Genomic DNA, 15,848 nt, shown 5'->3' with positions numbered 1-15,848 from the left:
GAACCAGGCATGTGGAGTAGTGTTGAGCCACCCCCGTAGTGTTCGAGTTCGGTTCGGTTCGTCGAACACCTGTGTGTTCGCCGAACTGTTCGTCGAACTGTTCGTCGAACACCTTCGAACACCGTTAAAACCAATGGCAGGCAAACAAAAACACATAGAAACACATAGAAAACACCTTCAAAGGTGTCCAAAAGCTGACAAACTGCTCAGAAGACATAACTAACACATGGAAAAGTGACAAGTACATATAGTCATGCGACAATAAAAGAGGTGGAGGAGTAAAAGGAGGGGGAGACACAGATATAGGCATGTCATGCCCTTCTAAAATCCAAAAAGTGAGAAGCCGACACGGCCAGTCCGCTCCTGCCCGTGCCACCTCCGTGTCGCCGGGTTTGTGCCAGAGCCGCGGTGAACCCTGACGGCCAGCCCCCCTCTCCCAATACTGGTGCCTGTCCGCTGGTGGGTCGAGCGAGCCCCCCTGTGGTGGAGGCAGCTCTAAGCTTTTTAATTTAAATTGTCTCTCTAATTTGAATGAATACACTTTAAATCCATTTACAAGGATCTATTGGAGGGCAAGTCTCATGCCAGCAGCCGCGGTAATTCCAGCTCCAGTAGCGTCCACTAAAGCTGCTGCAGTTAAAAAGCTTTTATAAGGATCGAGCTCGGCTGTCCACCGCAAGGCATCCTACTGCCAATCCCAGCCCCTATGCCTTGGGGTGCCTCCTGATGCTCTTCACTAAGTATCCCATGGTCCCGAAGCATTTCCTTTGAAAAAATTAAGTGTCTAAACTACAGGTGGTGCATCTTGCTTAACAGCCGGGATAATCCGCTGACTAGCAGACACTGCTACTAGGCACAAAGTATTTCCTGGGCTAGATGCATTTAAAAATTTGTAATTAGATTCTCTCGTTGGATGCTGAGAAAGCATTCCATAGAGTCTCCTGGCACGCCATATATGATTCTCTTAAAAAGCTTGGGGTAGGGGTCTAGGGGACCCTTTTATAGCCAAAATCACGGCCCTGTATCGCAATACGTCACCTAGGCTGAAGATAAATGGAACTGTAGCACCCTGAGGGCTCGGTTGCTACAGACGTATTGCACCTCACCCAGAGGTGTGATATCTCACTCTCAGGTAAGGATGGAGTGTGGATCAGGACCCGACACCTGCATGCATTACACCACATTGCCGTGGGGCAGGGCGACCAATATTCCCCTGAGATGGGCACGACAGTCCCTGTCCCTGGCTGGAGTGGGGGGAGGGAACACTGAGGAAGGGGAACCCTGTAGTGCAGGAGCAGGGAGGAAGCAGTTCCTGGGTGCATTGAGAAGGGAGTATAAAAGGTGGGCACCATCTTAGTTCAGTGCAGAGAAGTCTGAGCAGAAGTGGCAGGGAGCAGGGGCTCTGCATGAGCTCTGCTCCAGAGGCGGGCCTAGTAACAGAGGCCCAGGCCTGGAAGAGGGAGAAGGAAGGAAGAGGAGCAGAGAAGGCTCCAGGAACGAGGAATGAAGGGATCCCAGGGGTGCGGACGGGCGAGTCGCCACCGCACGCCCGAATCCACCTGCGTGGAGGGGTCAGGCCAAAGGGGGAGACCCGTCCCCGAAACTAGTGGAGGCAGGAAACGACCCTCAGCTAGAAACCGGAGGCTCTGACATTTTATGTGGCGCAGCCCCTCGCTACACCCGCTAGGAAGGCACCACATAGGTTCAGGGAAACTGGCGATAAGTTTACCAAGAGGAGGCCCGAGGCAGCCGGACAGAAGTGTTGGTAAGAAAGGCCAGACAAAGGACACACAAAGGGGGTCCTGTGAAGTGCTCCAAAGTTATCTGGGAGTTGTCTGAGCCCCTCACCTGGTGAGCACAGTACGACGTGGGCAGCCGTTACCTGCAGACGTGGTCTGGATAATAAGAACTGTGAGTAAAGGCCCTGAACTGCATCACTGACTCCGTGTCGTTACTGCTGCTGCCCTGCACCATCACCCCCATCCTCCGCATACACTGCCCTGAGGCTATGCTCCTCCCGTGGGGAGTTATGCTACGCTCTGCTGCACCCACAGCACCAGCCTCAGCGGTCTGCCCTGTAGCGGCGGTTCACTCTGACCGCAATCCACGGGTGGCGTAGTCGGACATTTAAACATCAAAACCACATAAATAGTTCCGCCACTGGTTTGACCGCCCTGAGCCATGGAACCGGGTCGCCGCCACGAAGACTACAACCACCAGCATCCACCAAAAAGGGTCCGGCTTCGGGTGTCCCAAGGCCCAGGGGGTGCGTCAGAACATTTTCATCACCTTTCACAATCACCAATGGGACAAGGCAGCGATGTCCTCTGTCCCCTCTCTTATACATCCTAGTGACGGAGCACCTGCTCTCATCAATTCGCCATAACCCCAATATTAGGTGGATTGAGGTGGGAGGCACCGAGTACAAGAGCTCTCTATTTGCTGATGATGTCCTAGTATATATCACTCAATCACATATATCCATCCATGCTGTTATGGCTGAAATAGATCACTTTGTTACATGGTAAAATTTTAAAATCAATGCAGCGAAGTCTGAGGCCCTCGATGTCTCCCTCCCCAAATCCATATAGGATTCCATCCAGTCCAACTTTCCCTTTGCCTGGCCCTCACAGGGTATCAAATACATAGGAATTCCTATTCATAGAGACCTCTCCCATCTATGTTATCTTAATTTTGGGCCCTTTATTGAACAACTCCATACAGACCACGGTTGGCAAGTTAGAACTGTAAGATTCACTACGTGAACTACTGGTGTTTTGTGGAAAAGCACATGTACACTGCGTTCCAAATTATTATGCAAAAAGTGTTTAGGAGTGATAAGGGAAGAATTTGTTTGTTTGTCAGTTAAACTCATTGATGGTGATGTGTGTCAGGGCTCTTTATATCACTGTAAGCAATTGCAGACACCTGTGCTAATTAGTTTGGCAGGTGTGTCCAATGAAAGGCAAGACTACTTAAGAAGGCTCTCTCACATTATTAAGCAGCCTACATTTTCTGCCAAAATGGGAAAGAAAAAGGATGTGTCGGCTGCTGAGAAGCAACAAATTGTGGAGTGTTTAGGTCAAGGCATGACTACAATCAACATTGTGCGATGATCAGGATGAAGTGTCTTGGCAATCAAGAAGTATGTAGCTGATTCACAGTACACACGTGTGCGTGCTGATAAGGGCAAATTGAGGACTCTTTCCTACAGGCAATTACGTCAGGTTGAAAGAGCAGCGGCAAAAAAGCCTTGTCATAGCAGCAGACAAGTTTTTGAAGCTGCTTGTGCCTCCAACGTCCCCCGAACAACAAGATGCAGGATCCTTCAGAGGTTTGCAGCTGTGCATGCGCCATCCTGTCGACCTCCTCTATCCACTTCACACAAGCAGAAACGGCTCCAGTGGGCCAAACATTACATGAAGACTGATTTCAAAACTGTTTTGTTCACGGATGAGTGCCGTGCAGCGCTCAATGGTCCAGATGGATGGAGTGGAGGATGGCTGGTTGATGGACACCCCACGCAAACACGGCTACAGCGCCAACAAGGAGGAGGTGGAGTAATGTTTTGGGCTGGAATCATGGGGAGAGAGATTGTCGGCCCCTTTAGGATCCCTGAAGGCGCTAAAGATGAACTCCATAATGTATGTGGATTTTCTCAAACAGCACTTCCTGCCATGGTTCAAGAAGAAGAACCGTGTATTTCACAGCAAGATCATTTTTCTGCATGATAATGCACCATCTCATGCTGCACATAAAACATCTGCATCTCTGGCTGATATGGGCATAAAAGGGGACAAACTTATGGTGTGACCCCCATGCTCCCCTGACCTCTACCCCATTCAGAACCTTTGGAGCATCATTAAAAGGAATGTCTATGATGGCGGGAGGCAGTTCACATCTAAGCAACAGCTCTGGGAGGGTATTCTGTCCTCATGCAAAACAATTGAAGCAGAAACCATCCAAAACCTGACAAATTCAATGGACGAGAGAGTTCAGAAGCTCCTTTCGAACAAGGGGTCCTATGTGAAAATGTAACATCACCTAGAATAAAGTTTTGAGTTGAAAACTGTTTGATTTCAGTTTCTAACAACCTGCTAATGCTTATAATTTCAAAAATGACCATTTTTTTGGTCTTTATTAAAATGAAAAGGTTTATCGAAAAGTTTGGGGGATCTAAGAGTGTGGCAACCCAGTAGTCATGATTACTTCAAATTCTGACAATATGAGGGTCATGCTGCAGGTAGTGCAGCAAGAAGGCACTTATGTGCCTTGCGCATCTCGGAGCCCCAAAATTATTTTCCGGGCTAGATGCAGCTAAAAATTATTTTTAATTTTAAATCTGGTGAAGCTTTAGTATAGATGGCCTAATAGGATCAGTGCTGCACACTGCTACTAAGCCCAAATTATTTTCCAGCCAAGATACAGATAAACATGATTAGTAATTTGAAAGCTTAAAACGGTTGGTAGGGTGATTTTAACCAATCATCAAGCTTTTACTCTCCCCAGGATGACACAGGGGTAGAAAAGTCGGTTCGGATCCATGATTTGTTCATCTTTATGAACGTGAGTCTGTCTACATTATCAGTGGAGTGCCGCGTGCGCTTATCTGTCAGCACACCACCAGCAGCGCTGAACACACGTTCAGACAGAACGCTGGCTGCGGGGCATGACAAGATCTCCAAGGCGTAAGTGGCTAGCTCCGGCCATTTATCCAGATTGGAAGCCCAAAAAGAGCAAGGGTCCAGTGACACAGTCGTGGCTTCAATGTTTACTTGGAGATACTCCTGTACCAGCATCTCTAGGCGTTGACTATGTGTCAGACTTCTTGTCTCCTGTGGCCTTGCAAAGGATGGGCTAAAAAAGTGGTGAAATGATTCCGCAAAATTGATGTTACCAGCAGATACTGTGGTTCTGTTACGGTTTGAGTGCTGAACACTTGACGGTCCCACGGTTGGCAAGTTGGAACTGTGAGATTCACTACGTGCACCACTGGTATTTTGTGGAAAAGCACATGTAAGATTCTGCAACAGTCTCTGCTGATACTCCTGCATGCGTGCATCCCTTTCTATGGCAGGAATAATTTCTGCAAATTTACTTTTGTACCGGGGATCTAACAGTGTGGCAACCCAGTAGTCAGGATTATTTCTAATTCTCACAATTCGAGGGTCATGTTGCAGGTAGTGCAGCAAGAAGGCACTCATGTGTGTTGCGCATCCAGGAGCACCAAGTCCCTGTTGTGTTGGTGGCGAGGTAACAATCATGCTTCCTTCCTCTGTCCTCTCCCCCCAACCTCGCACAACAGAAATGTGATCAAGGTCTCCCTCATCTGATGAGTCTTCCATCAGTTCGTCCTCCACTTCTTCCTGGGCTCCTGCACCTTCCTCACTAGTTTGGCTGCTACCATGCGCCCTGGTAAAACCATCTCCCCCACCCTCACATGCCTGCCGCCTTGGTGCTGCCGACCGTCTGGACCTTGCAGATGTTAGCCCTTCCGCATACAACTCCTCCTCCTCTACTTCCTCCACCTCCTCTTGTGCCACCACCTGACTCCGAATTCTGTTTAACATGTGCTCCATCATGTAAATCACCGGAATAGTCATGCTGATAATGGCATCGTCAGCACTAAACATCTTCGTCGCCATTTCAAAACTGTGCAGAAGGGTGCATAGGTCCCTGATCTGAGACCACTCCTCCAGCGTGATTTGCCCCACCTCTGAATCTCGTTGGCCCAGGCTATACGTCAGAACGTATTGCACCAGGGCTTGTCGGTGCTGCCACAGTCGCTGCAACATGTGCAGAGTTGAATTCCACCGGGTAGGCACATCGCATTTTAGCCGGTGAAGTGGCAGGCCCAACGACTTCTGTAGAGATGTAAGTCGCTGAGCTGCGGGATGCGAACGGCGGAAGTGAGCACACAGCGACCGTGCCCTCTGCAGAAGGCCATCTAGTCTGGGATAGTGGGCTAAAAATTGCTGGACAACCAGGTTCAACACGTGAGCCATACAAGGCACGTGTGTGACATTGCCCCGGCGAAGGGCCGCACCCAGGTTTGCAGCATTGTCGCACACGGCCTTCCCTGGGTTCAGGTCCAGTGGAGACAACCATTCATGAAATTGGTTCTCCAGAGCTGACCACAACTCCTCAGCTGTGTGACTCACATTTCCCAGACATTTCAATGTAAAAACCGCCTGATGACGTTGATCCCTACTGCCAGCATAGTAAGGAGGTGTGCAGGATCCCTTCTGCGCAGTTAGAAAGCTTGTGGCATGACCAGACAGGCTTTGGGTGCAGGTGGAAGACCGAGAGGAGGTTGAGGAGGCAGAAGCAGTGAAGGAACTTTGACATAAAGAGGATTGACGCACAACTCGTGGGGACGGCAAGACTTGGACAGCAGCCCCTTGTCCTGCTGTCACCATAGTTACCCAGTGCCCAGTCAGCGACATGTAACGCCCCTGTCCATGCCTACTCGTCCAAGTGTCTGTGGTGAAATGCACCCTGTCACACACAGAGTTTCTCAAAGAAGCGGTGATGTTATGTGTGACATGCTGGTGGAGCGCAGGCACACCTTTCTTTGAGAAGTAGTGCCGACTGGGCATCTGGTACTGGGGCACTGCGACGGACATAAGGTCTCGAAAATCCTCTGTGTCCACCAGGCGGAAAGGCAGCATTTCTGTAGCCAAGAGCTTGCAGATGGTGAAATTCAACCTCTTAGCTTTCTCATGGCTAGGAGGAAATGGTCTTTTACTTGTCCACATCTGAGGGACCGAGGGCTGGCTATTGTGCTTAGACGGGGTTGATAAGGGTGTCCCCGGCAAACTGCCGGTCTGTGAGGAAGATGCAGGCGGACATGTTAGGTTGCCTTGATCCAAAGGTGGTGCTATCGATGTCGGACAGCGCTCAACACCAGCTGGTGTTACCACCTCCAAAGAAAATGATGACCTGCCAATCACGCTGGCTGTTGCGGGTAAAGAGGTGGCAGGTCTGCGCCCCAAAACAGGTGTGACTGCTGTCCCCCCAGTCACAGAGGATGCTAGGCCGCATTGTAGCACACAGAGCTTCCCACTGCAACTTATGCTTCATGTCTATGTGCCGGTTCATGCATGAAGTACTCAAACTATGTATTTTTTGGCCTCTACTTAGCTTTTGCTGACAAATGTTACAGATAACACGAGTTGGGTCATCTTTATCGATCTGAAAAAATGCCCAGGCTATGCAAGGCTTAGCACCCATGCGACCTGAAGAGCCACCACGACTTGTGGTGAGAGGCAGAGTTGTGTTTGAGGATGCAGTTGTTGACGTGCTTCCAGTACTACGTCACTGTCCAGGAAGGCACAACCTGACCTCGTCGTCACTAGCATCTTCCTCCACCTCCTCTGCTGACCTCATCTCTTGGCTGACTGTGGGTTGACAGTAAGTGGGATCTCCGACCTCATCATCATCACCCTGTGCGTTATCACACCCGTCGTCCTCAGAGCCAACCTGTTCCTGCCCTGACAAAAAACTAAAGTTGTCGCTCCAATCAGGTATTTGAGTCTTATCATCGTCTTCCTCATTGTCTCCACCAACAGGAGTTACAGTTTGGGAATGAGGGTCTACATTATGGTCAGAACCTTCTGCGTCTGGTCCTGGATCCGACTCATAAAGATTCTGGGCATCAGTGCAGATAATTTCCTCGTCTGGATTCACAGAAGCGCTGGAGTCGACCTCTGATTCCCAGGCTATAGTATGAGTAAACAGCTCTGCAGACTCAACCATCTGTTCTACCTCATACTCAGACGGGCAGCTGGAGATTTGGGAGCTGTGAGGAAGCAAGTGCGATTTGGGTGACACCTTTGAGGACTGGAGTATTTGTGATGTTGAAGTTGATGTGGAGGAGAGCCCACTTAAAGGAGCACTTGATATCCGTTGAAGCACCTGCTGTTTTTGTGCCTCATCTGGAATTTGTAGCGATTGGCGTGGCCGTAAGAAAGGGATCTTATCACATTGTCCGCTAAAAGAAGTAGACATTTTAGTTTGGCTGGAAGATGGTCTTTCTTCTGCAGATGTTACTGTTGCTTTAACACCTACCCCACGGACACAACCTTTTTTCCCCTTCCCAACACGCCTATTCCCCTTTCCACCAGCAGCAGGCCTTTTTCCACTCATTTTGGTGGTTAACTAATTCACAACTCTGGAGTTGTTTGCACAAAAAAACAATGGATGGTAACCGAGCAGAGCTGAGTGGCCAAACTGTGGTATTAGGCCAAAACTATTGGCTGGGTTAGATGCAGAAAAAAATTATTTTGAATTTGCAACCTGATGGAGGTCAGTATAGATGGATTAATAGAACAAGACCCACACACAGCTAGAAGCCCAATATTTTTTCAGAGGTAGATGCAGGAAAAAAATATATTCAGTTTGCAACCTGATGGAGGTCAGTATAGATGGACTAATACAACAAGTCCCACACACAGCTAGAAGCCCAAATATTTTTTCAGAGGTACTGTGGATGCAGATAAAAATTAGTTTTAATTTGCAACCTGATGGAGGTCAGTATAGATGGACTAATAGAGAAAGTCCGACACACTACTAGAAGGCCAAATATTTTTTCAGAGGTAGATGCAGAAAAAAATATATTCAGTTTGCAACCTGATGGAGGTCAGTATAGATGGACTAATAGAGAAAGTCCGACACACTACTAGAAGGCCAAATATTTTTTCAGAGCTAGATGCAGAAAAAAATTATATTCAGTTTGCAACCTGATGGAGGTCAGTATAGATGGATTAATAGAACAAGACCCACACACAGCTAGAAGCCCAATATTTTTTCAGAGGTAGATGCAGAAAAAAATATATTCAGTTTGCAACCTGATGGAGGTCAGTATAGATGGACTAATACAACAAGTCCCACACACAGCTAGAAGCCCAATATTTTTTCAGAGGTAGATGCAGAAAAAAATATATTCAGTTTGCAAACTGATGGAGGTCAGTATAGATGGACTAATATAACAAGTCCCACACCCAGCTAGAAGCCCAATATTTTTTCAGAGGTAGATGCAGAAAAAAATATATTCAGTTTGCAACCTGATGGAGGTCAGTATAAATGGACTAATACAACAAGTCCCACACACAGCTAGAAGCCCAAATATTTTTTCAGAGGTACTGTAGATGCAGATAAAAATTAGTTTTAATATGCAACCTGATGGAGGTCAGTATAGATGGACTAATAGAGAAAGTCCGACACACTACTAGAAGGCCAAATATTTTTTCAGAGCTAGATGCAGAAAAAAATTATATTCAGTTTGCAACCTGATGGAGGTCAGTATAGATGGACTAATAGAGAAAGTCGGACACACTACTAGAAGGCCAAATATTTTTTCAGAGGTAGATGCAGAAAAAAATTATATTCAGTTTGCAACCTGATGGAGGTCAGTATAGATGGATTAATAGAACAAGACCCACACACAGCTAGAAGCCCAATATTTTTTCAGAGGTAGATGCAGAAAAAAATATATTCAGTTTGCAACCTGATGGAGGTCAGTATAGATGGACTAATACAACAAGTCCCACACACAGCTAGAAGCCCAATATTTTTTCAGAGGTAGATGCAGAAAAAAATATATTCAGTTTGCAACCTGATGGAGGTCAGTATAGATGGACTAATACAACAAGTCCCACACACAGCTAGAAGCCCAAATATTTTTTCAGAGGTACTGTAGATGCAGAAAAAATTAGTTTTAATTTGCAACCTGTTGGAGGTCAGTATAGATGGACTAATAGAGAAAGTCCGACACACCACTTGAAGGCCAAATATTTTTTCAGAGCTAGATGCAGAAAAAAATTATATTCAGTTTGCAACCTGATGGAGGTCAGTATAGATGGATTAATAGAACAAGACCCACACACAGCTAGAAGCCCAATATTTTTTCAGAGGTAGATGCAGAAAAAAATATATTCAGTTTGCAACCTGATGGAGGTCAGTATAGATGGACTAATACAACAAGTCCCACACACAGCTAGAAGCCCAATATTTTTTCAGAGGTAGATGCAGAAAAAAATATATTCAGTTTGCAACCTGATGGAGGTCAGTATAGATGGACTAATACAACAAGTCCCACACACAGCTAGAAGCCCAATATTTTTTCAGAGGTAGATGCAGAAAAAAATATATTCAGTTTGCAACCTGATGGAGGTCAGTATAGATGGACTAATACAACAAGTCCCACACACAGCTAGAAGCCCAAATATTTTTTCAGAGGTACTGTAGATGCAGATAAAAATTAGTTTTAATTTGCAACCTGATGGAGGTCAGTATAGATGGACTAATAGAGAAAGTCCGACACACTACTAGAAGGCCAAATATTTTTTCAGAGCTAGATGCAGAAAAAAATTATATTCAGTTTGCAACCTGATGGAGGTCAGTATAGATGGACTAATAGAGAAAGTCCGACACACTACTAGAAGGCCAAATATTTTTTCAGAGCTAGATGCAGAAAAAAATTATATTCAGTTTGCAACCTGATGGAGGTCAGTATAGATGGATTAATAGAACAAGACTCACACACAGCTAGAAGCCCAATATTTTTTCAGAGGTAGATGAAGGAAAAAAATATATTCAGTTTGCAACCTGATGGAGGTCAGTATAGATGGACTAATACAACAAGTCCCACACACAGGTAGAAGCCCAAATATTTTTTCAGAGGTACTGTAGATGCAGATAAAAATTAGTTTTAATTTGCAACCTGATGGAGGTCAGTATAGATGGACTAATAGAATGATGCTATGCCCAAAAGATTTTACTTCACTAGGTGCAGTAAAAAAATTGGTATTCTATACACAGGTGGTATATCTTGCAACACAGATAGGCTACTCCACTGACTAACACACTCTGCAATAGGCCAAAAAGGATTAGCTTTGCTAGATTCAGCCAAATGCTGTGAAAAAAACTTGCACAGCACTGGCACAGACCTGCCTGGCAAAAACTGATAGGAACTGATGTAACCTAGTCCTGAAAAGGACTCCAATTACAATTAGTCTTTACTCCCACAACCTATCTATTTAAGAGCACAGACCTCCCTGATAAAAGTCGTAGGAAATGCTGTAACCTAGTCCTTAAAAGGACTGCAATCACAACTATTCCCTACTCCCAAGCTATCTGTATATTTGTGCGAAAATTGGCTTGAAATTAACAAGGTATAGCGCACACAGCAACAGCGGTGCCGTCTAACACGCAGCTGCAGCAGTGAGAAAATGGTGGCGACGGGGAAAATGGCTTGGTCTTATAGGGCAAGGACATGTGACATACACTGCCAATGACACATGCCCTTGCTTGTGTGAAAAAAAGCACTTCGCTCCGTTTGTGCGCTGCTGATAGGCTGACAGATTGCACCTCCCCACTGCAAATGCGGGAAAGAGAAAAAAAAATGGAGATCTTCATTGTTCCTGCAGAGATCCATCCCCTGCCCCTCCCCCCACCCCGCTGTACACTCAAACTGCGTATTAACATTAATTTTCATCATTACTGAGAAAAATTCCAGTTATGATTTTGGTGCACGAACAGTTATCGAACATAACCTCGAACAGCCGAATTTTTCTCAACTTGTTCGTGTTCGCCGAACGGCTCGAACACTGCCCAAAACAGCTCGAATTTGAGATTGGCGAACAGTTCGAGTAGAACAACGCTCATCTCTAATGTGGAGTCCATCCGTTCACCTTTTTTGTGTCGCACAAAGACACGGTGGTTGGAACCAAAGATCTCAAATTTGGACTCATCAGACCAAAGCACAAATTTCCACTGGTCTAATGTCCATTCCTTATGTTTTTTAGCCCAAACAAGTTTCTACTGCTTGTTGCCTGTCCTTAGCAGTGGTTTCCTAGCAGCTATTTTACCTTGAAGGCCTGCTGCACAAAGTCTCCTCTTAACAGTTGTTGTAGAGATGTGTCTGCTGCTAGAACTCTGTGTGGCATTGACCTGGTATCTAATCTGAGCTGCTGTTAACCTGCGATTTCTGAGGCTGGTGACTCAGATAAACTTATCCTCAGAAGCAGAGGTGACTCTTGGTCTTCCTTTCCTGGGGCGGTCCTCATGTGAGCCAGTTTCTTTGTAGCGCTTGATTGTTTTTGCAACTGCACTTGGGGACACTTTTAAAGTTTGCCCAATTTTTCGGACTGACTGACCTTCATTTCTTAAAGTAATGATGGCCACTCGTTTTTCTTTACTTAGCTGCTTTTTTCTTGCCATAACACAAATTCTAACAGTCTATTCAGTAGGACTATCAGCTGTGTATCCACTTGACTTCTGTACAACACAACTGATGGTCCAAACCCCATTTATAAGGCAAGAAATCCCACGTATTAAACCTGACAGGGCACACCTGTGAAGTGAAAACCATTTCTGGTGACTACCTCGTGAAGCTCATCAAGAGAATGCCAAGAGTGTGCAAAGCAGTCATCAAAGCAAAAGGTGGCTACTTTGAAGAACCTAGAATATAAGACATATTTTCAGTTGTTTCACACTTTTTTGTTAAGTATATAATTCCACATGTGTTAATTCATAGTTTTGATGCCTTCAGTGTGAATGTACAATTTTCAAAGTCATGAAAGTACAGAGAAATATTTAAATGAGTAGGTGTGTCCAAACTTTTGGTCTGTACTGTATATATATATATATATAATGTTAGCATCCTTTTTTTTAAATTTGTGTTGAAAAATGCAGCCATTTCCACTTAATTTGGGGAAAAAAAGGGATTCTATTTGGATGTCTAGTTAATAATGTATCTTATTCATTTTCCAAATGTCAATTTTTTTGCTATGCTCCAAGAGAAAAGATAATTCCTTGACCACAACAAGTCAAAAAGTCATGGCTTCTTTTTTGTATACCTCTTTCATACAATCACCGTGGGCAAAATCATTTCTCCCAATAAGTGATCATTTTTGGACCATTTTGACATAAACTGTCTTGTCAAAGCAGTTTGATATTAAACAGGTTATTTTGTTTAAGAAAGAAAAGAAAAGCTTCACGAAAAATGAAAGTCTACACCCAATATTGAATGGATAGACACTAGTGCTGAGCGAGCATGCTCACTAGTGCTCGGTGCTCGCCCGAGCATCTCACTCGAGATGTTCGGCGCTCGCCGAGTATTTCCGGGGTTGCTCGGAGAGAGCTCGGGTCTCCTTCCTGCACGTTAGCGCCAATTAACATTAAGGGATTGCCTGCCACTCACTGTAATGCCGTAGCCATGTTGGTTGTGGCATTGCAGTGATTGGCTGGCCGCACAGCGTCATCAGGTCTATATCAGACCTGGCACTGCCATGCTCTTCACAGTCACTCCGGAATCAGACAGTGTAGGGAGAGGTGCTGCTGCATCAGGGAGAGATTTGCTTGTGTATTAGGTAGTGTAGGGAGAAAAACCGTACATTAAACATATCCATCTTAATAAACAGTCCTTTTGAGTACTAACTGATCTATCTGCAGAGATATCAGGCAGGCAATGTATATAGGCAGTCAGGCAGGGTATATAGCAGACTGCAGTGCATATAGCACAAGAGGCTCCATTCCAATTCTGCCTTCTGCTGCTGTTAGATATTTCTATACAAAGGACCAGGTCTCAGGCGACAGGAAAACTTTTCTTTGGATCTTAATCCTCATTATTTGCTTAAAAAGCAATCCAGAGAACATAGCTTTTCTGCGCCCTTTGCTTGTTGGCACTGCAGAATACAGCCAGGTCCTTTCCATATTACAGCGCTAGAAATCCAGCTATTTAAAACTGTGTTTTCTCCGTTAAACGGATCACATATACATTGTCAGAAAATACTGCCATTTCTGGCCTCCATTAAAAATTTCTTTCAGTGTGTCAGTGAAGCAATTCACAGCAGTTTGCTGTTCAAACTACTTACCTACAGGCCAGATATTTAAAACTCTGTTTTCTCCGTCACACGGATCACATATACGTTGTCAGAAAATATTGCCATTTCTGACCTCCATTAAAAATTTCCTTTAGTGTGTCATTGAAGCAATTCACACCAGTTTGCTGTTCATACTACTTACCTACAGGCCAGGTATTTAAAACTCTGTTTTCTCCGTCACACGGATCACATATACATTGTCAGAAAATACTGCCATTTCTGGCCTCCATTAAAAATTTCTTTCTGTTATGATCTGCAACAAGTACTAAGGAACGATAGGGGAAAGCTGTCCCTACAGTAACACTAAGCTGAATCCCTATGATGTAGCGGGCTGTCTGTTCCTTTTGAACAGACCCACCTTAGTCCTTGACTAGTCTGAACGAAGATCTATAGTATTAAGGGAGAGGTCCCTAAAAAAACTAAGGACTGGGACAAAAATGGGACACCTCCTAAACAGAAGTTGTTGCAGAACGCAAAAAGACAATCTGACAAAAATGTAATAAAGGTCTAAGAGGACCAAGCGAACTATACAGAGAAAGGCACCGAAGCACCAGGCTAGAAAAACAGTCAAACACTGATGTCCAGCACAGCCAGAAGGGCGGAGCTGGAATATGAAGGCAGATGGTCACGTGGCCGCAAAACACAAGATGGAAAAAACAAACAGGAGGGTTCTAACAGTACCCCCTCTTTTATGAGGATCCTCCAGATCCTCCAGGCCCGGGCCTATCCGAAAACCTCCTATGGAAAGCTTTAACAAGCCTAGGAGCAGATACACCATCCGTCCTTACCCAGGAGTTGTCTTCGGGACCGAAACCCTTCCAGGAGACAAAATACTGTAATCTCCCTCTATGCCATCTAGAATTCAAAATGCGAGAAATTTCATATTCGCCGTCTTCCACCACAGAAGGAACTGTGACAGTGGCGTCCCTATCAGATACGTCAGCCTTTTTCAACAAGGAAACATGAAACACAGGATTAATCTTCCATGAAGTAGGAACATCCAATCTAACAGCAGACGGGTTAACAACCTGAAGCACTTTAAATGGACCCACAAACTTAGGACTAGTGTTGAGCCACCCCCGTAGTGTTCGAGTTCGGTTCGGTTCGTCGAACACCCGTGTGTTCGCCGAACTGTTCGTCGAACTGTTCGTCGAACACCTTCGAACACCGTTAAAACCAATGGCAGGCAAACAAAAACACATAGAAACACATAGAAAACACCTTCAAAGGTGTCCAAAAGCTGACAAACTGCTCAGAAGACACAACTAACACATGAAGTGACAAGTACATATAGTCATGCGAAAAGAAAAGAGGTGGAGGAGTAAAAGGAGGGGGAGACACAGATATAGGCATGTCATGCCCTTCTAAAATCCAAAAAGTGAGAAGCCGACACGTTCAGTCCGCTCCTGCCCGTGCCAACTCCGCGTCGCCGGGTTTGTGCCAGAGCCGCGGTGAACCCTGATGGCCAGCCCCCCTCTCCCAATACTGGTGCCTGTCCGCTGGTGGGTCGAGCGAGCCCCCCTGTGGTGGAGGCAGCTCTAAGCTTTTTAATTTAAATTGTCTCTCTAATTTGAATGAATACACTTTAAATCCATTTACAAGGATCTATTGGAGGGCAAGCCTCATGCCAGCAGCCGCGTAATTCCAGCTCCAGTAGCGTCCACTAAAGCTGCTGCAGTTAAAAAGCTTTTATAAGGATCGAGCTCGGCTGTCCACCGCAAGGCATCCTACTGCCAGTTCCAGCCCCTATGCCTTGGGGTGCCTCCTGATGCTCTTCACTGAGTATCCCATGGTCCCGAAGCATTTCCTTTGAAAAAATTAAGTGTCCAAACTACAGGTGGTGTAGCTTGCTTAACAGCCGGGATAATCCGCTGACTAGCAGACACTGCTACAAGGCACAAAGTATTTCCTGGGCTAGATGCAGTTAAAAATTTGTAATTAGATACTCTCGCTGGATGCTGA

This window comes from Phyllobates terribilis, unplaced genomic scaffold (genome assembly GCF_046119375.1).
Source record: "Phyllobates terribilis strain yellow unplaced genomic scaffold, ASM4611937v1 Scaffold_5__5_contigs__length_657084704, whole genome shotgun sequence".
Lineage (NCBI taxonomy): Eukaryota > Metazoa > Chordata > Amphibia > Anura > Dendrobatidae > Phyllobates > Phyllobates terribilis.
Note: the sequence above shows the minus strand (reverse complement) of the source record.